Genomic DNA, 19,919 nt, shown 5'->3' with positions numbered 1-19,919 from the left:
TCTCCACAACACCAGCTCCCTTTCACCTTCCTCCATGAAGGGAAGTAGCCTGAGGTCCACACCAGATGCAGATGTTGGTGCCATGTTTCTTGTACAGCCTGTAGAACCACAAGCAGAATAGACCTCTTTTCTTTATAAATATCCCAGTCTCAGGTATTTCTTCACAGGAACACAAAACAGATTAAGACAAGAGGGAAAAAAATGAAGCTTAATCCTTAATCTTCATTTCACAAAACTTAACTTGAGATGGGTCACAGAATTAAATATAAATGTTAAAAGTTATAAAAATTTGTGACCTTGGCATAGGTAAAGATTTCTTAGATAGCACATAAAAAGCACGTGCTATAAAAGAAATAAATGGCCGGGTGCGGTGGCTCACGCTTGTAATCCCAGCACTTTGGGAGGCTGAGGCGGGCGGATCACGAGGTCAGGAGATCGAGACCACGGTGAAACCCCGTCTCTGCCGAAAATACAAAAAATTAGCTGGGCGTGGTGGCGGGCGCCTGTAGTCCCAGCTACTCGGAGAGGCTGAGGCAGGAGAATGGCGTGAACCCGGGAGGCGGAGCTTGCTGTGAGCCGAGATCGCACCACTGCACTCCAGCCTGGGAGACAGAGCGAGACTTCGTCTCAAAAAAAAAAAAAAAAAAAAAGAAATAAATGAATACATAAGACTTTATCAAAATGAGAATTCTTGCTCTGAAAAATACAACCAAGAAAATGAAAGGTGAGTCACAGAGAAAATATTTGTCATACATGTATATACTGATAAAGAGCTTATATCCAAAACTCTTACAATTCACAAAGACAAAGAAGCCAGTTCTTAAAACTGAGCAAAAAGCCAGGTATGGTAGCACATGCCTGTAGTCCCAACTGCTCAGGAGGCTGAGGTTGGGGGATCGCTTAAGGCTAGGAGTCTGAGGCTGTAGTGCACTATCCTCACACCTGTGAATAACTATTGCACTCCAGCCTGGGCAATATAGTAAGACTCCAGCTTTAAAAAAAAAAAAAACTGAGCAAAAGATCTGAAAAGACACTTTACAAAGAAAATATATGAATAGCAAAAAAAGAAAACAAAAAAGTCCATTATCTTAAGTCATCATGGAAATGCAAATTTAAATCACAATAAGATACCACTGCCCATCCATTAGCGTGGCTAATATTAAAAAGACTGATAACATCAAATGTTGGGGAGAACGTGAATCTTCTAGGACTCATGGATTGCTGATGGGAACACAAATGGTATGGGAATTTTGGAAAATAGTTTAATAATTTCTTATAAAGTTAAACATATAGTTCAACCCAGCAATTCCACTTTTAGGTTTATCCAAAGGAAATGAAAACACATATCCACATAAGAATTTAAATCTGAGTATTTATAGCAACTTTATTTATAATAGCCCCAAACTGAATCCAACCCAAATGTTTATCAATAGGTGAATGGACAAACAAATTTGTTTCTTTTTATTAAGTAATATGCCATTGTGTGGATGTAGCATATAAATTATATATATATATATATTTATTTATTTATTTTCATTCACAAGCCAAAGAACATTTTGGTTATTTCCAATTTGGGGCTACTATAAATAAAGGTGCTATAAATATTCACGTAGAAATCTTTGTATGAATATAAGTTTTCATTTATTTTGGGTAATCACATAGGACTAGGATTGCTGGGTTAATGGTATATTTAGCTTTATAAGAAACTGCCAAACTGTTTTCCAAAATGGTTGTATTATTTGGATCTCCGTTAGCAATGTATGGGAGTTCTAGTTTCTAGTTGCTCTGTATTTTAGCCAGCATTTTATATTTTCATTTTTTTGTTTCGTTTTTTTAAATCTTAGGTGTTGTTATGAACTCATTTATGTCCTCCCCAAAATTCATATGCTGAAATCTTAACCCTCAATGTGACTGTATTTAGAGATAGGGTCTTTCAGGAGGTAATTTAGGTTAAATGACATCACATGGCAACATGGGTGGGGCTGTAATCCAACAGAACTGGCAACTTTATAAGAGGAAGAAACACCAGGAATTCACGTGCACAGAGGAAAGGCCACGTGAGGCCACAGCAAGAAGCCACCATCTGTAAGCCAGGAAAAGAGGCCTCCCCAGAAACCAACATACGGGTTCTTAATTTTGGACTTCCAGCCTCCAGAAATGTGAGAAAATAAATTCCTGTTGCAGTCCATTCTGTGGTATTCTGTTGTGATAGCCAAGCAGACTAGTACAGATTGTATAGTGTTATCTCACTGTGGTTTTCATTTGTACTGCTCTAGTGATTAATGATATTGAACATCTTTACATGTGCTTATTTGCATCTTTAGCTCTTTTTCTGAGGTATGTGTCTGCACAAAATTCATAACTTTGTGCACCAAAACCAATTCTAAGTACACTTTGCTCCACAGATTTCTTAATTCATTAGGATCATTGTCTTTACCATGATTCTGTGACTCACCAGCGTCTGTGTTTAGATGAATAATTTTTGCAAAAATTATGTTTCAGTGCTGAAAGCTTTCTTTTTCCCACAATGGACAGTTATACAAACTTTAATATAGTGATTACCTTTTATACATTTGATAAAAGTAACTTGTTTTAATTTATGAAAGAAAAATTTAATAAGCTATAAAAATCTCTGTGAAAGCAATAAGACAAATGTATAAAAATAATTTTATTTGGCCGAGCGTGGTGGCACATGCCTATAATCCCAGCTACTCAAGAGGCCAAGGGAGGAGAATCGCTTGAACCCTGGAGGCAGAGGTTTCAGTGAGCCAAGATTGCGCCACTGTACTCCAGCCTGGGCGACAGAGCGAGACTCCATCTCAAAAAAAAAAAAAAAAAAAAAAGATATTTTATCTTCTTTTTCTTAGATGTTGACTTACTGGAACAAGAGCAAAATCTGCATTAGATGAGAGACTCTAAACTTCTCCATAAGTTGGTGTTCAATAATAATGTTTTTTAAGGTCATTGGAGCCTTCTGTGTCCACCACAAATAACTCCACATCTGTGTTATCTGCTTTTGTTTATTTATTTATTTATTCGTGAGACAGAGTCTTGCTCTGTCGCCCAGGTGGAGTACAGTGGTGTGATCTCAGCTCACTGCAACCTCCGCCTCCTGGGTTCAAGCAATTCTTGTGCCTCAGCCTCCTGAGTAGGTGGGACTACAGGTGTGTGCCACCGTGACCAGCTAATTTTTGTATTTTCAGTAGAGACAGAGTTTCCCCATATTGGCCAGGCTGGTCTCGAACTCCTGGCCTCAAGTGATCTGCCTGTCTCAGCCTCCCAAAGTGCTGGGATTACAGGCATGAGCCAGTTCACCTGGCCTATTGTCTGTTCTTAGATGGCCTATTTGAATTATGTCTGAACATGATACACATGTAGCCTCATCAAATTTGTTTTTGTTTTGTTTTGTTTTTGAGACAGGGTCTCACGTTGCTCAGTCTGGAGTGCAGTGGCACCATCACAGCTCACTTCCAGCCTTGACCTCCCTGGGCTCAGGTGATCCTACCACCTCAGCCACCCAAGTAGCTTAGGACTACAGGCACGCACCACCATGGCTAGCTAATTTTTGCAATTTTTTTGTGGAGATGGGGTCTCGCTATGTTGCCCAGGCTAAATTTGTTTCTCCAAATGTAGATATTAGAAAATGTGGGATTTGTTTTCATTGATTGTGAAAGTGCAAGTCCTTCTCTATGTTGTTGCTTACTACTGACAATGCTTTAAGACTCCCATTGTGTGAAGTAAAAATTTCTTGGAGATACTTAGCTCCTGCATATTCTATTCTGTTAAAAGAAAAATCTACTGTTTCTAGGGTAATATTGCTTTTACATCAGCCAGATACATAATTCCATCCTGAGTTATTTGATTGCAGCTGACATCAAGGTAGCATAGGCTACTGGTCAGATACAGTGAATAACACGTAATTGTTGTATACTACAGTTTTTTATATTATGCTTACACATGTGTAGTTATACACAGTTTTTTATATTATTTTTATATTATATTATATTTATATTATATTATTATACACAGTTTTTTATATATTTTTATATATAATTACACATGTGTAGTTATGCACAGTTTTTTATATTATGCTTACACATGTGTAGTTGAACAAGGCAGTTATTTTCTTTCAACATATGGCCTACGTGGGCTGTGGACTCTTTCTGTTTGCCATACTGCATAGGTCAGTTTAGGTTTATTCCCTTAATTGCTTTGTTTTGAGTTAGTATCGTAGCAAATGCTATCACATTTTGCATTCCCAGATCACAGTAACCCAGACCTACTTTCTCTAAGGATGAATTAATTTGCAGCATTGCAGCAAAAAATATTCCACTCTTATTTTTAATCTTGTTTCCAGTCATTCTTAGGTATTTCAGAGTTGTGTTCTTGTTTAGCACTTTGCCAATCAATTCTCCACCTTGGCTGGGTGCAGTGGCTCCTGCCTGTGATGCCAGCACTTTGTGAGGCCGAGCAGGTGGATCACCTGAGGTCAGGAGTTCAATACCAGCCTGGCCAACATGGTGAAACCCTGTCTCTACTGAAAATACAAAAATTAGCCAGGGATGGTGGCGCATGCCTGTAATCCCAGCTACTCTGGAGGCTAAGGCAGAAGAATTGCTTGAACCTGGGAGGTGGAGGTTGCAGTGAGCCAAGATTATACTGCTACCGTCCAGCCTGGGCAATAGAGCGAAACTCTATTTAAAAATAAATAAATAAATAAAAATTCTCCTCCTTCAGGCCCAGTATCATCAAACATAAGGTTTAAGTAAATGAGATTAAGTTATTTCTGAAGTAGTTTTACACTGTAGTATGTGCCAACATCACTTAAGAGGTTATATCTAACATCCAAACTCTTAATATATAACTGATTCTTTTAAACATAAAAGAACTAAGATTGTGCAGTGGCACTATCATAGTTCACTGAAGCCTTGAACTCCTGGGCTCAAGTGATCCTCCTGCCTTGGCCTCCCAAATTTCTGAGATTATGGGCATGAGCCACTGCACCCAGGCTAGTTAACTATTTAAAATTCTAGAAAGAGAATGGGTGCAGTGGCTCAAGCCTGTATTCCCAGCACTTGGGGAGGCCGAGGAGGGCAGATCACGAGGTCAGGAGATCGAGACCATCCTGGCGAACAAGGTGAAACCCCTTCTCTACTGAAAATACAAAAAATTAGCTGGATGTGGTGGCAGGTGCCTGTAGTCCCAGCTACTTGGGAGGCTGAGGCAGGAGAATGGTGTGAACCTGGGAGGCAGAGCTTGCAGTGAGCTGAGATCATGCCACTGCACTCCAGCTTGGGTGACAGAGCGAGACTCCGTCTCAAAAAAAAATTTTAGAAAGAATCCAAAAATCTTCACCTGTCACTCTTTTTACTATCAATAAGTAATTATTAACAGCAATGTTTAATGTGCTTCCTTCTTCTAATTATGCCCACTGGGGCCAATGCCAGAGTTGTGGCCAGAATGGGGGCCAGAGGGGATGAACCAGCCAGGGCAGAGGCAGCATCCTACCAGCTGCTCCACGTACTCCTCCCACCCCACAGGCTGCAGCAGCTGTGCCACCATTCAATGCTAAAAGCTTTTGTTGTTGTTGTTGTTGTTTTGTTTTTGTTTGTTTGAGACAGGGTCTTGCTCTGCAGCACAGGCCGCAGTGCAGTAGCATGACCACGGCTCACTGCAGCCTCAACCTCCCCAGCTCAAGTGATCCTCCCAGCTCAGCCTCCCAAGTAGCTGGGACTATAGGTGCACACCACCATTCCTGGCTAATTTTTTAATTTTTTGTAGAGATGAGGTCCCAGTGTGTTGTCTAGGCTGGTCTTGAATTTCTGGACTCAAGTGATCCTCCCACCTTGGTGTCCCAAAGTACTGGGATTATAGGCATGAGCCACCACACTCAGCCCTGAAAGATTTTTAAACAGAATTTACAAAAGCCTTTACAATAATGTTAGATATTTCACTTTAGGCAGAATAATGGCCTTCCAAAAGATTTGTTTTGATTCTATAAATTGGATGAAGAAACTCTATTACTGAAATTAACTGATATTTTATTTTAAGTATCTGATAACACTGGAAAAAAAAAAACAGCCACCATTTAACTGTTTGCAAAGCCTTTCCTTCTGCTAATGGAGCCAACACCTTAAGAGCTATTGCTCCACTTTTCATAAGTGCACAAAAGAAGTTTCAATAGAAATGGGCAAAATTAATTGAAACATTGATCTAATCCAAAGGTGTGCTTCACAAAGTGATATGTAAATAGGCTTTATACATCTTCATATTTTAAATTTTTGTCTCTGGGTACAGTCTTTTAAAATTAAGTATTCACTTTTAAAGTAGAAGCCAATGTTTCTTTAAGTGATTTGTTTATTTTGGATTTTCAGTAGTGGGTGATATTACTATGGTCCCTATGGTAGATGTAAATAGTGGCAAATATGCTGTTCAAATAACACGTCCACCATTCATGTTCTTAGGAAATGGAAACACAGTAATTTTTTCATTAAACATGTATGTTATGGGTTGAATTGTGCCCCAGCCCACCGCCACAAATTTGCATATTAAAGTCCTAGCACCAGTACTGCAGAATATGATCTTATTTGGGAATAGGGTCATTTTAGGCTTAATTAGTTAAGATGAGGTAATACTGGAGTAGAGTGCCCCTCTAATCCAATGTGACGGTGTCCTTACAAAAAGGGAGAAATTTGGACACAGACATGAACACAAGGGAAATGCCATATGAAAATAACGGCAGAGAATTGGGGTGGTATTTTTGCAAGCCATGGAATGCCAAAGTTTGCCAGCAATTCACCAGAAGCTAGGGTAGAGGCATGGAACAGATTTTCTTTCATAGCCCTCAGAAGGAAACATTCCCACTGACAGCTTGATTTTGGACTTCTAGCCTTCAGAACTGTGAGACAGTGAATTTATGTTCTTTAAGCCACCCACATTGTGGGTACTTTGTTACAGCAACCTTAACAGACTAATACAATGTGCTTACATTATTTTTAAGTACATTATTGCTAAAAAGGCTTATTATAAAATAAAAATACATTACCACTCAATAGTATAACTAAGCTATTTTATATGTGAATTGTGCAACGAATGACAAAACATAGTACTAAAAATTCCCGGCCAGGCGTGGTGGCTCACGCCTGTGATACCAGCACTTTGGGAGGCTGAGGTGGGCAGATCACCTCAGGTCAGGAGTTCAAGACCAGCCTGACCAAGATGGAGAAATCTCGTCTCTACTAAAAATTAGCTCGGCATGGTCACGCATGCCTGTAGTCCCAGCTACTCAGGAGGCTGAGGCAGGAGAATCACTTGACCCCGGGAGGCGGAGGTTGCAATGAGCCCAGATCGCAGCATTGCACTTCAGCCTGGGCAACAAGAGCGAAACTTCGTTTCAAAAAAAAAAAAAATTTCCAGACTTCTCAATATACTTTTACAGTAGGACTGTGCCACCTTTATTCCCTGCATGTATCTCACGTACTTCTAACCGATGTACTTCTAACCACAATTTATTATATTTCTCACTCATCTCCAGGGACTGGTAGACTGGTGGATACGTGCATCTTGCAAGCTAAAACAGATGCCAGGCACAGGTCGTGGCACGACTGGCTGATAAACTAAGTGGCTGGAAGGAACAGCTGTGTTAATTAATTACCTCACTCACTGCCTCCTGAGACCAACTTCAGCTGCTCCTCACTGCTCATGTCCAAGTGAACTTTTTTATATTCACAGATTCCCTGAATGGGTATCTTCAAAATGGAGCTAAGTTATTTTATGTCTGGAAAGGGCTGGGGAAAGAGTGATAACCTGATCACATTTAAGATTTAACATGTATGTAGCTGAAGTCTCTGTTTGGTGCACTTACATCTCTCATACTACTAGAAGAGACCGTGACAGAAGCTGGAAGTATAAAGTGAAGGCTTACCAAAATCATCTCAGATTATTAAAATGCATCTATTGCATTATTATATTTTATTTAAAATGATAATCACATTTTATTTAAAATGAAAAATCCGGGAAGATGCTAAAGTGAGCAGGCAGTAGGATATGTGGTCACTTTTTTTTTTTTTTTTTGACACAGTCTCACTCTGTCACCCAGGCTGGAGTGCAGTGGTGCAATCATGGCTCACTGCAGTCTTGATCTCCCAGGCTCAGGTGATCCTCCCACCTCAGCCTCCCAAGTAGCTGGGACTACAAGTGTGTGTCACCACAGCCAGCTAATTTTTGTATTTTTTGTAGATACGGTGTTTTGTCATGTTGCCCAGGCTGGTCTTGAACTCCTGGGCTCAAGCCATTTGCCCATCTCAGCCTCCCAAAGTCCTGGGATAACAGAGGTGAGCCACTGTGTTCCACCTGTGGTCACCTATTTCATAAGGCTTTATGGTAGATTGTTTCCATAATCGTTCCAAGTGAAGTATGCTACCTTGTATACATAACCAGTGGTATACCTAGTACATTTGACCCACAGAAGAATTTTTTTAACCAGAATTTATTGGTAATACAAAATGAACGATCATTCTCTTTAGGCTCTATAAAGATATGAGTCCCCTGTTACTGACTTTGCCTAAAATACAGCAAGCTTTTCTAATTTATAGGCTCAAATTGGTTGTTTCCTTTTTTTTTTTTTTGGTCTCAGCCACATTTTCCTCAATCACATCTTTGATTTTTGTTTCTGTTCCCATTGTTCTCATTTGCTCCTCAGGCAATCCTACACTTATTAAATTTGATTTTTTTTTTACTCTTCTCCATCTTTATCACCTCCTTTCTCATTATTTTAATCTGTTTTTGTGGCTTTTTCTTTTTTTAGAAAATTTTCAGATCTGCCCTCTCCATCACAAATCCCATTTTCTCAGTACTTATTCTGTTCTTTACTACTTTCAAAGTAAACTTACAAATAACAAATAGAAAAGATACTTAGGTCCCACCCCGAGATATTCCAATTTAATACTTTGGAGTGTGGCCCAAGCAGGTTTTTTTTAAATTGTGGTAAAATATACATGGCATACAATTTGTCATTTTAGACTCTTTTAAGTGTGCAATTCAGTGTCATTAAATACATTTACATTGCTGGCAACCATCACCAACATCCATTTCCAGAAATTTTTTCATCTTCCAAGCAGATAATTTTTAACAACTCCCTCTTTGACATGAAAAAATTATTCTCAGAAATAATCATAAAATAAAATGACTCATAATAATGATCAGAAAAGAAACATAGTAAAAATATTCTTCTCTTCAACTTTTATACAATGCTGCCAGTAAAAAATAAAGAGCAAATAAACACTAAAAAGCACATTGACTTATTTAATGGCTTTTCTGTCTGCCTAACCATTTGAACTTTGACCCTTTGGCTCAAGCGATCCTCCTGCCTCAGCCTCCCAAAGTGCTGGGATTACAGGCATGAGTCACTGTGCCCAGCCTGGTTTCTAATTTAGAATCTACTATATAAATTCAGGAATAGGTAGTGCTATGGGGATTGGAGACAGGATCCAAGGGAGCTCAAATTATTCATAAATGTTGCAAATGTAATTTTGCAACCAACACAGGTAGCTGAGTCTGTGTGTGTTGGAGGCAACTATATAATTGGAAATTCTCTGAATTAGCTACCATGTAGAATAAAACGTTTATTTAAAAAGTAATTAAAATGTGGCTGAGTGATGAAAACAACTCTCAGTGGAGAGGGGAGCTGGAAAGGGGATGGGAAGGGCAGGTCACTCTCCCCTGAGGTTAAGTCACCTCTTAACCTCATGCCTGGTGGCTCACGCCTGTAATCCTAGCACTTTGGGAGGCCGAGGCAGGCAGATCACTTGAGGTTACAAGTTCAAAACCAGCCTGTCCAACGTGGTAAAATTTCATCTCTACTAAAAATACAAAACATTAGTGGGGCACGGTGGTGAGTGCCTATAATCCCAGCTACTTGGGAGGCTGAGGCAGGAGAATCCCTTGAAACTGGGAGGCAGAGATTGCAGTGAGCCGAGATCGCACCACTGCACTCCAGCCTGGGCAACTGAGCGAGACTCCATATCATAAAAAACAATAATCATAGAATAAAATAAAATGTAATAGTATCTGTAACAATTACTAAAACTAAACCAACAAAATTATTTTTCAGGAAGGAATATGCTATCATTGCCATTATCTAGAATTAATGGCTCACTGTGCTAATAAAAATGAAAGTAATTTTTAGTAGGTTTTAGTACTGTTTCAAGATTCTCAATGGACAATACATCTGCTTAGTGCCTGCTCTTAAGATAGGCTGCTCTCACGGTCCCGCCCTTGGCACATCACTGGTCCATACTTTGTTAGACCCCTCCCACTGATCCAATGATAGAGGCTGGAGGAAGAGAAATTCTAGGCAGACAGGGGTGGATCTCTGGCAAAACCCCACCTTCCAGCTGAAAAGCCTGAAATCCAGCACCCAAAGTGAGAACTTGCATCCCTGTGTGCCTGCTCTTTCCCTCCCTATTGGTTCATTCTGAATAATGTCTTTCTACCAATCAAATGTTGCCTGTTCCAAAACTACGGCCTTCCCCATCTCATCCTGTGTCTGTAAAGACTCCAGACTCAGCTGGCAGAGAGAAGTGGCTGGATGTTGGGAAGAAGCAAGTTGACTTCAGAGAAAGCAGCTGGATGTCAGAAAGAGGCAATTTGACTTCAGAAGAGACAGAGAGGTGACTTAACCTCAGGGGAGAGCAACCTGCCCTTCTCATCCCCTTTCCGGCTCCCCTCTCCACTGAGAGTTGCTTTCATCACTCAATAAAATTCTCCACATTCACCATGCTTCAGTTCGTCTGTATGACCTCATTCCTTTTGGGCACCAGAAAAGAATTCGGGATGCACTAAGCACGGGTACCCAAAAAAAGCTGTCATACTGGCCCTTTGCCCTCACTGGTGGAGGGCAGCTGCCCGGTGTGACACTGCTGTTTGCGGACAGCAGAGCTAAGGGAGCACTGTAACACACCCTCTGGGACCTTGGAGTCATGGGCACCTCAACCTGGATGCTGCCGTGGGGCCTGCACGGAGTTTGCTCCCGCTGATGCTAAAGCAGCTGGTTCCCACACTTGCTCACTTGAGCACTCCCTCTCCTGAGGAGTGGAGCACAGCAGACCCCAGTGAGTGGAGTTTGCTTCTTATGGTACCTAAGTTCTCCCACCTGTGAGGGGTTGAGCTGGGTGGGCTGAGTTAAAGGGGCACTTCTGTCGCAAGTCCTGCAAAGGGATCAAGAAAATATCCTGCAGCGGCCGGGCGCGGTGGCTCACGCTTGTAATCCCAGCACTTTGGGAGGCCGAGGCCGGCGGATCACGAGGTCAGGAGATCGAGACCACGGTGAAACTCCGTCTCTAGTAAAAATACAAAAAATTAGCCGGGCGTGGTGGCGGGCGCCTGTAGTCCCAGCTACTCAGAGAGGCTGAGGCAGGAGAATGGCGTGAACCCGGGAGGCGGAGCTTGCAGTGAGCCGAGATCGCGCCACTGCACTCCAGCCTGGGCGACAGAGCAAGACTCCGTCTCAAAAAAAAAAAAAAAAAAAAGAAAATATCCTGCAGCACCACATTGACTCCAGGCTTGGTACTGTGATTTGCTTTGCCCTCTCTTACAGCCTTGAGGTTGCCATATAAAAAAGCCTGAGCTAGTAGGCTTCATGCTGGAGTCATTTGGCGCAACCAACAGCAGCACTAACCTCCAGGCATGTAAGTGCATTTTTCAGACAATCTAGCCCCAGTCAAGCTACCTCACGACTTCAGTCACGTGAGTAATTCCCAGCAATACCAATAGAAGAATATCTCATTTGAGTCCAGCTCGAGTTGCACTGGCCCATAAAATTATGAGCAAATAAAATGGATGATATTTCAAGGCACTAAGTTTTGGGGTTGATTTTTGTGCAGTAACAGGTAATTAATACAGCATTGTAAGAATTTTGGTTTTTATTTTGAGTGAGATGGGAAGACATTCGAATATTTTGAGCCAGAGTGACATGATCCGACCTTTCAAGAAGATTACTCTGGTTGCTATGTTGGAAAAAAAAAACCACAACAACATAGGTAGCCAAAGGAAGAAGGAGGGAGACAATTTAGCAAGGTGATACAGTAAGCTAGATGAGACATGATGGTAGCAGTCAGGTAGTAGCAGTGCAGATGATGAGAAATGGTCAGAATCTGGGTTCTAAATTATGAGAAAGTTTGTTGATAGATTTAATGTGAGGTGAAAGAAAGAGAATCAAGAAGTCTCATGGATTTTTTGCCAGATGATGACATGGGAAAGAGGGCAAAACTAGTAAGCTGGGGGAGGACAATAAAATCAGGGATTCTATTCAGGAATGTTAAGTTAGAAATACCTATAGACATCCAGTCTGCAGGACAATGATTCTTGATTTATATATGAGATATAAACTTAAGAGTTGTGAGCATATAAATAAGATTGAAAGCCATGAGGCTAGATGGAATTTTCTAGGGACTTAGAGCAAATTGAGAAGAGAAGATCCAATAACTAAATTCTGAGACAGACACTTCAATGTTTAGGGCAGCTGTTCTCAAAGTATGATCTGTGGTCCCATGGGGTTCCCTAAGACTCTTATATGGAAACCTGGAGGTCAAAACTACATTTTCATAATCATAGAAAGATATTATCTGCCTTTGTGTGTGTGTGTGTGTTGACAATCGCACTGAAATACAAAAACAATGGTGGGTAAATTGCTGTCACTTTAGCATAAATCAAAGACAGTGGTACTAAACTCAATTAGAATATTGTATGCTTCACCACTGTTGCTCTTGTAGTTTAAAATGAAATGCCAACTATTGCTCTTGTAGTTTAAAACGAAAATGTAAGAATGCCCTTGAGGAGAGAGTAACCATTCCTGATGATCCTTTATTACACATCTATTTATTAACAACATTCTGTATAAAAACATGGAAACTTCTCATAAAGTACTTCTGGTCCAAAGTAAAATACTTCGATTGGCTCAAGGAAAGACACTTGTGCCATTGTTTGAATTGCAGGCTGGATGACTTTCTTTATGGAACCCATTTTTTTATCTGAAAATCAACTAACAGAAAAATTCGGTTTATTCAAACTTGGGTTTTTGGCAGACATTTTCTTGAAAATAAACCAAATAGGCCGGGCGCTGTGGCTCACGCCTGTAATCCCAACACTTTGGGAGGCCGAGGCGGGCGGATCTCGAGGTCAGGTGATCGAGACCATCCTGGCTAACACGGTGAGACCCCGTCTCTACTAAAAATACAAAAAAAATTCGCCGGGCGTGGTGGTGGGCGCCTGTAGTCCCAGCTACTTGGGAGGCTGAGGCAGGAGAACGGCGGGAACCCGGGAGGTGGAGCTTGCAGTGAGCCGAGATAGCGCCACTGCACTCCAGGCTGGGTGACAGAGCGAGACTCCATCTCAAAAAAAAAAAAAAACAAAAAAAAAGAAAATAAACCAAGTGACCTTGTCACTTGAAGGAAAACAACTGACTGTATTTGTTGCCAGTGATAACATTTAAACTTTCAAGCAAAAGTTTTGGAAGATTTTCCTCTGTAAGCTTGACAGCTTCCCAATATTGTCAGGTGAGATCAGTAGTGATATTAAGAAATGTGATTTTTTGATATTATATAATGAGATGTGTCAACATTTGAAAAATCTGCATAAGTCAGGGAACTAATATTTTCTAACTGACCAATGCATAATGTTACAAAATCATGAATGGGTAAAAAAGCCATTTAAAGTGCAGGATAGACAATAGATTTTCACATAACTGAGTACAAAAAGTTTACTGATACAGTTTTAGATTGCACTTTACAAGTGACCTTCAAGAAACTACCACTTAGAGTTCAGGTACAAAATCAAAGCGGAACATCCAAAATTATTTCAAAAGGCTATTAAAATACTCTTCCTTTTTCCAAATATATTACCTAAGTTAGGTCAGATTTTCTTCATATCCTTCAACCCAAACAATGCATTAGGATAGATTGAATTAGAAGGAGAAATGACACTCCAGCTGTCTTCTTTTAAACTACACTAGGAGTGGGCAAACCTTTTCCATAAAAATCCAAACAGTTGACATTTTAGGACTTGCCTACCACATAGTCTCTCTTTGTCACAAATACGCAACTCTTTCATTGTAGTGAGAAAGCTGTCACAAATACTATGTAAGTTAATGAACATGGCTGTATTCCAATAAATATTTATAAAAATAAGCAGTGGTCTGAATTTGTCCAATAGGCTGTAGTTTGCAGAACCTAGCCCCAGGCTAGACAGTAAATATATTTTCAAAACTATAAAACAATACCAGTTTTCTCAATAACTTGTTTTGAAAAACAGTTTTTTTCCATAAAAATTGTATGTAGGTTTTGAAAATGTAGCTATTTTTTCATAAAAATTGTATTTCTGTTAACATGTAGTGGGTTTCTAATTATTATGTTTAAACAAATTAATCAATAATTCTTTTTAAGTCTCAACTTTAATTTCTGATACAGTCATAACTGATGGATAAAAGCCACATAACCAAAAGCTCTTTGAGAGCTTTAATAATTTTTTTTTTTTTTTTTTTTTTTTTTGAGACGGAGTCTCGCTCTCTCACCCAGGCTGGAGTGCAGTGGCGCGATCTCGGCTCACTGCAAGCTCCGCCTCCCGGGTTCACGCCATTCTCCTGCCTCAGCCTCTCCGAGTAGCTGGGACTACAGGCGCCCGCCACCACGCCCGGCTAATTTTTTTTTTTTTGTATTTTTAGTAGAGACAGGGTTTCACCGTGGTCTCGATCTCCTGACCTCATGATCCGCCCGCCTCGGCCTCCCAAAGTGCCGGGATTACAAGCGTGAGCCACCGCGCCCGGTGAGAGCTTTAATAATTTTTAAGAATGTAAATGGGGTCTTGATACCAAAAAGTTCGAAAACTATGGTTTATAGGCAGGAGACATGAGAAGAAACCAGTAAACGAGACAGTGGAGGAGTGGCCCATTGAAGAAGGAGGAAAACTGGAAATGGGATATCCTGGAAACCAAGTGAACAAATTGTTTCAAGGAGGAGAGTGTGAGACTAAATGTGTCAACTGGTAATAGCATCATCAAAATGCTAATGGTAAGGAGGACCAGGTCCAGTGGCTCACGCCTGTAATTCCAGCACTTTGGGAGGCTGAGGAGGGAGGATCGCTTGAGCCTGGGAGTTTGAGACAGCCTGAGAAATACAGGAAGACCTTATCTCTGTAAAAAATAAAAAAACTAGCTTGGTGCTGTGGCACACCCCTGTGGACCCAGCTACTTGGGAGGCTGAGATGGGAGGATCACTTGAGCCCAGGAGGTCAAGGCTGCAGTGAGCCATAATTGTACCACTTCACTCCAGATACTGGTCTCAAAAAAATGTTAATGATAAGGAACCAATAGACAGGGAAATGTTAAGCTTCAAGACACAGAAGGGCTAATCACTGGCTGTAGGACACTGGAGAAGAGGAAGGCATCCAGGGCACTTGTCTTAGTCCATTTGGGTTGGGGAGGCCTTTGCGGAGGGTGACAAGACCTCATCTACCGGCAAAGAGGACTAATCAGAATTTAGGTACTCAAGGTCCTCAGGTTCATCAGGGTCTGTCTTCCCACATGTCCGCATTCCAACTTATAGGATCTCATTCTTTCCCAGTCGGTGCCTATACTTTGACAGTAGATACCCTACACTATAGGAAATAAGGCTGTCTTTTATGACACACATAGAAGCTCTTAGGTTATTTATGCTGTGCTTGACCTGGGATTTTAAATTCCTGAGCTCATCAATTTCTTTCATTATTTTATCCAGTGGCATTAGTAACAACCAATCAACATCATTGTATTTTTCAGTTTTACAAAAATATTTGAAACTATCATATACAGAGTTACTCACCTCCTTGCCTCTTATAAGGGGTTGATTAGGAATATCCAATGCAGATATTTTGCATATTTCTATAAACAGTTCACAGCATGGACTATTAGTGCTTTCTTTACTACTGGAAATGAGATCCTTAGCATTTTTAGATCTAATCAGATTAAAGAGCCAGTTCCAGAAACCCAAAAACCAATTCAGAAAACTCATTTAAAAAATTCTGTTCCTCTAGAATCACTCTTGTTACCAAAATCTGTATTAGTTAAGGTTCTCTAGAGAATTACAACTAATAGGATACATAGAAAGATAGATATATGAGAGTATTTATTACGGGAATTGGCTCATGTGATTATGGAAGACAAGAATTAGAATGATACACTGTTTTGCAAGCTGGAGAACCAAGAAAGCTAATAGTGTAATTCAGTCTGAATCTAAAAGCCTGAGAATCAGGGGAGCCAATGCTGTAACTCTCAGTTCAAAAGCCTGAAAGCTGGGGACAAGTAGTGTACGTGTATAGGGGTTGCTGGCGTGAGTCCTGAGAGCCTGGAACTCTGATATTCCAAGGCAGGGGATGATGGTTGTTTCAGCCACACAAGAGAGTGAGAATTTGCCTTTTTGTTCCATCTGGGCACTCAAGGGATTGGATGGTGCCTGCCTACATTGGCAAGGGTGGATTATCTTTACTGAGTCTACTGAGCCGAATGCTAATCTCTTCTGGAAACACCTTCACAGACACACCCAGAAATGTTTTATCAGCTATTTGTGTATCACTTAACCCAGACAACTTGACACATAAAATGAACTGTCAAGGCACTGGTCGAAGAAATTGCTTTAAATGAGTGAAAAGTTCCCACTTCTGAAACAAGAGGTAGTAAATAAAGGATGAAGGCAGCTGTGGGCAAATTTGTAGGTGCAGTAGCAGGAAACTGAGGGAGTGTAATCTGATGGTTTCTATTTTCACTTTGAAGTAGGACTGAAGCATCTTTTGAAATGAGGGAGTGAAGGGTTTCGGAGGCTTAGAAGAGTAGGAAAAGTGAAAGGCTGAAGAAATGAGGAGAGAGAGCTGACGAGGAAAATTAGAGGGTTTCCAGGTAATGTTGACTTTCCAGGAGGGGTTAGAAAATTGTGAACGTATTGTGGCACCAATCTATATGATTGATGGATTTTCTCTAGCAAATATTTAACAGCCCAGGTATTAGTACAGAGAAAGTAGACAATAAACCTGCTAGACCAGGAGTAGGCAAGCTTTTCCTGTAAAGAGCCAGATAGTACATATTTTAGGATTTGCAGGCCATACAGTTTCAATCACAGCTATTCAACTCTGCCTTTGTAGTATAAAATCAGCCATAGATAATATATAAACAAATGAGCATGGCTGTGTTCCAGTAACACTTGTGTTCACTGAAATCTCAATTTAACACGTTTCATGTCACAAAATATTACTCTTCCTTTGATTTTTTTTCAACAGTTTAAAAACAAAAAAAACAATTCTTAGCTTGTGGGCCATACAAAAATAGGCAGCAGGTTGATTTGATCTGTGGGGTCCGTAGTTTGTAAACCTCTGCCCTAAACTATGTGGCAAATTAGAGAAAGGTACATGCTCAGGACAGATCTACCGCAGGACTCTGAGCAAAGCTTTAGTTTTTTTCCATGCTTTCAGATTTGAGGGTCTATCAGACCCCCAAATGATGGTTGTTTCGGATACAGCATGGAAAGTGAGGATATTGGCACAAAAATGGCTGAAAAGACGGGTCACTTTGGTGTTATCTGAATAGGGGTGGGAGGTGAGGTGGAAAGGTGCTGATAGACATCCAGTCGAGGGGATCAAGGGCCATTAAGTATTTTTTTGTTCTTTTTTGAGACGGAGTCTTGCTGTTGGCTCTTGTCGCCCAGGCTGGAGTGCAATGGTGAGATCTTGGCTCACTGCAACCTCCGCGTACTAGGTTCAAGCAATTCTCCTGCCTCAGCCTCCAGAGTAGCTGGGATTACAGGCACCTGCCACCATGCCCGGCAAATTTTTATATTTTTAGTAGAAACAGGGTTTCACCATGTTGGCCAGGCCGGTCTCGAGCTCCTGACCTCAGGTGATCTGCTCACCTCAGCCTCCCAAAGTGCTGGGATTACAGGCCACCGTGCCCAGCCGTATTAAGTATTTATGAGCTCAAGGAACCAATATAATAGGAATGATTGAGGGAAGAGTTGGAACATTAAAGTTCTAGAGAGGTATGTTGGAATGTATGAACTAAGAGTGAAAGAGTTTAGATAATTTTACGATGTAGTGTGTGGTACATCCAAGGGGTCAAAGTCTTTGATGAGAAAGAGAAAATGGCCACGTTGTCAGTAAGTGACAGCACCAACAGAGATTAGAGGTTGACACAGCTGATGTCACGAACATAAAGAAACAATGAGAGTAAAAATGTAATGATCTGGAAATGGTTCAGGAACAAAGGGAAAATCAGTCACTCTAACTCATGCCTGACACTCTCTTGTCCTCTCCCTTCCAAAAATTAGCTCCCAACTTGCTTCTATACCCCAAGGATTTAGGTCCTTTAAGATCCTTTTCTTTCCTCCCAAAGAACTGGTCAGGAACTGGGAAGAAAACATTAGTGAAGAAATTTAGAGGTTAACATGTAAGAAATAGAAAAGCTGGGGATGTGTATAGGTAACAGGTTTTGCTTCATTGTAGTTACATATTTCAACTGCTGACTAGAATCTCCAGTTGAATGAATCAGAGGCTTCTTAAGCTCAATATGTGCAAAATAGAACTGAATTTCCTCCTTGACACATTCTGCCCATGCTGCCAGGTAAACTTCTGCCTGCTTTTGTGTAACTCTCTCAGTAAAACATATTACCAGACCCTCTCCTCACCCAATTCCTTCCATGGGTTTCCTTAGTCTGTCCAACTATCATCATATCCAGTGCTACCCCTCTGCTTTAGGCTCTCATCATCTCTGACTTGGATTATTAGAACATCCTTTCAATGAACTCCCTAATAACCCTGCTTTATTTAAATTTTCATAAGTTGTTCATCATGGTTTTTTTGCATTAATTTGATTTTGTAAAATATTGCATTAAAATTTCATTTATCTTGATCCCCAAATATTTTGGTGCCTCCTTAAGGTGTGCACAAAAAGCAAGTGCTGTCCTCATTTCACTCTTGTCCTCCCCCTTCTCCTACCTCCAGTCTTGTCTCCCTCAATCTGTTTTCCATTTAGCCAGGCAGCCAGTCAACTAAAATACGTAAGTAATCATGCCACATTCCTGCTTAAAATTCACCAAAGTATTCCCCTCAGGTTAATTCCACAAGACCTCACCACCAGATCAATCTTGTTCTGGTCCCTGCTTTCTATTTCAGCCTCTATTCTGGATTTCCTCTTTTTCCTCTATTTGTCATTGCCATGGCTAACATTATGTACTGACACAGAATGAACACATAATGTTCTTAGAGCTTTACATGTATTATTTTATTCTATATGATGAGGTGATATAGATACTATTATATTATTTCTATATTATTTTATAGCCAAAGATACTGCTATAAAGGGTTACCTGAGGTTGGGAATTTATTTTAGAAAGAAGTTTATTTGGCTTACGATTCTGCAGGCTGTACAAGCGTGGCGTCAACATCTGCACAGTTTCTATTGAGGCCTCAGGAAGCTCACGATCATGGTGGAAGGCAGAGGGGGAGCTGGTATACCGCATGGCAGGAGAGGGAGCAAGAAGAGAGAGAGAGAGATAGCGTGTTATGCCGTGCTCTTTTAAACAACCAGCTCTCGTGTGAACTCATAGAGAACTCAGTCATTACCATGAGGACAGCACCAAGACATTCATGAGGGATCTGCTCCCATAACCCAAATGCCTCCCCCTAGGTCCACCTCCAACATTAGGGATCACACTTCAGCATGAGATTTGGAGTGGACACATCCAAACCACGTCAGTCACTAAGCTATAAAGTTTCACAGTTCCCTTCCCCTAGGTCTTTAGATGCTTTTCTACATTTCCCCTCCTTGGAAAACTCTCCAGTATCCTGCTGTGGTTACTTCCTGCGGTAGGTGGATTAGTGGCTCCCCTAAGGCATTCACATCTCAA

The 19,919-nt window shown here is 40.8% G+C and overlaps 1 pseudogene; it reads right to left on the bottom strand.

Annotated features, from left to right (window-relative positions):
- Positions 1 to 2,849: 2,849 nt before the first annotated feature.
- On the bottom strand, positions 2,850 to 19,532 carry LOC116472205 (leucine-rich repeat-containing protein 34-like; annotated as a pseudogene).
- Between the last annotated feature and the right edge of the window lie 387 nt (positions 19,533 to 19,919).

Source organism: Hylobates moloch, unplaced genomic scaffold (genome assembly GCF_009828535.3).
Source record: "Hylobates moloch isolate HMO894 unplaced genomic scaffold, HMol_V3 SCAFFOLD_8, whole genome shotgun sequence".
NCBI lineage: Eukaryota > Metazoa > Chordata > Mammalia > Primates > Hylobatidae > Hylobates > Hylobates moloch.
This window is presented reverse-complemented; position numbering and strand designations above follow the sequence as displayed.